Source organism: Lactuca sativa, chromosome 3 (assembly GCF_002870075.4).
Source record: "Lactuca sativa cultivar Salinas chromosome 3, Lsat_Salinas_v11, whole genome shotgun sequence".
In the NCBI taxonomy this organism is placed as follows: Eukaryota; Viridiplantae; Streptophyta; class Magnoliopsida; order Asterales; family Asteraceae; genus Lactuca; species Lactuca sativa.
The window spans coordinates 181,320,634-181,323,179 of NC_056625.2; positions in this window are offsets into that span (position 1 = coordinate 181,320,634).

Here is a 2,546-nt window from a genome sequence, read left to right on the forward strand (position 1 = left end):
CCAAGAACTTTCTGCAGTGACTGTTAGAATCTCGAGGTGAATCTGCGTTCCTGATTGGAGATAATGGACATAGGCACACCATGTAGACGGATTACCTCTTGAATGTGGATACGTGTTAGCCTCTAAGCTTGAACTTGACCTGTTGGACGAGTGGTGGTTCTGAAAGATTTGTTGGACATACGTCGGTGAGGTTTCGGAAGTTATAGTACTCCTCCCATGAGTACTTCGGGGTTTAGAATACAAAAGACCATTATGAGGTCTGGGTTGGGTTGTCATTATGAGTGACGAGGGTCTCACTCATCAGTCGGTTAAGGCGGTGGGTTTTCGTAATATATGAACTTAGTATGGTGAGGACCATGCCAGTTCACGTTGAATGACGACGTAAGAATCTCTATAGAACAAGTGTTTTGTCGTTTTGAAAGAGACGTCTATTATAATGATGGTGTATCCCGAGTGTGCTCGACAGTGTATTATGTGTAGGCTTTCTAGTGCTTTCTCGATATTACCATAGCCACAAATCGTACCGCAAAAGGCGACCACTGGCAGTGAAAGTGCTTTGATAACTAGTGACGATACTTTATATTATGATCCTTCTCGGTACCTCTATGGTCACTTGGTATATACAAGTTTTGTATAATTAAGATTAATAAGACAGTCTACTGAGTGACTCTACCCTAAATCCACAACCAGACAAGGAATAGGAATTAAGGCGGAATCACTCACTCTAATTTTGCAAAATCTTAGCTATGCATAACCCTGATGTACGTACTAAGCCATCATAGCTCTCCTGCGCTGATTTTTAGTTATCTTATAAATGTCATGACTTGTTTAGATGAGTGAGTTATTTATAATTACTTTTTAATTTCCCCGAATTTTAATGTGAATATAAATTGTTCTTTAAAGAAATATTTATTTAGAAGACGTACCAAAATATCAAAAGGGGATTCCTCATTGCTCCTTTATGTATTGTCATTAAACTCCTCCTTCTCCTTCTTCGTTTCTTTTTGTTGGACAGTCTCTCTTGAGATGTCCCATTTCACGACACGCATGACATACTTGAATTACACTAGCATCGGTGGTTGAAGTGATGTGTTGAGTTGGAGTCCCACAGAAACGAGCTTCTTTGTCAGTTCTAGTCTTTGGACAATCCCTTTTAAAATGTCCAGATTCGCCGAACTTATAACATACCTGACTTAAAACAATGTCGAGGAGTTGAGTGGTTAGTTGTGCCGGTATCCTACAGAAATGAGTGACGTGTCTTGTCTGTTGCTGTTCTTACATAGCAGTTTGCGGCATTTTCCTAAGTGGTGGAAATTGCATTTTTTGCAATCCAGAAGATTTCCCACATATTCTCGTATTGGCATTGGCACTGGAGTGGCAGATGTTGTGGCTGTAGGGGTTGTCACATGTTGTTGTCTCTTGTCAAGTCTTTGAGATAACTTGCGCTCCTTTTTGTTCCAGAACTTTCGTTTGTTACTCTTAGGTTTGTGAGTTGGAGTATCGTTATGGCTAGGTCCTTATCGGTTTCCTTGTGTGCTGCTACAGTTTGATTTGTCGAAACTGCTTCCATTCTCGTTTGGGTTGTTAGCATTGAATAGCACCATGACAACCATCATGGCGGCTGTGACCACGGCCTGAAATGTAACAGAGTCTATCTGTAGAATTGGTGTCTTGCTGGTTGGTTGATTACCTTCTTGTGAAGACATGGTTCTGTGGCATGATGAGAAACGATCTTGTGAGTAACGATGGTCATCGGTAATTGTATTTCACAAATTTATATATACTTATAAATTTCACGCCACGACAGACTATCTTGAATGTTTCTGCAACATTTCTGAAGTGTATTCTATGAAAGTGAGTATTGCTCGAGTGTTATTTAATCTAAGTTATACCGGTTTCCGAGAGTATCACGATCTGACTCCTATAGTGTTTTGATAACTGTCTATAAAGGAAGTCTACATGAAATAGACTTTTAAATTTGAAGCGGCTACTCTTGAATGAATTTATGTGACCTGGTTTACTGATACTCGTTGCAAGAAAAGAGGCGATAAGCCTAATACATAGTGCAAGCAGTGTAATCACTAACTCGCTAAGTTATACTACTTTATTAAGTATTAGTGCGACGTATAACGTGTTCAGTTTCTTCGCATGATTCGAGAGTGGTTTCCTCTATTCTATGTCCTTCCTACGTTCGCTCTAGCTCATTCTTGTGAAGATCTTTTATCTCTAGACACCCCTATGGTGTTTCGGTTCTCAGTAGGTGTATTGAGTCTTCGCTTCTCCTTGGTCCAGGTTTGTCATTGATCACAATCACTTCATGATGGAGAGTCTAACTTTGAATGTCTAAGTGGACCCTGCACCTCTTCTCTTGAGAAGGTAAGGTTCATCTATGATCACTCTGGTGCCTTTCCCTTCTACTGATCCCTTCTCAGAACCCTTTTTATGAACCTCTGCTTGTTCCTGCTTGACTCCTTTGCTGACTGCTAACAATGAGTGGTTTCCTTTATCTATGTGGGTTATGCGAGGACGGGAGTGTTTAAAGATTC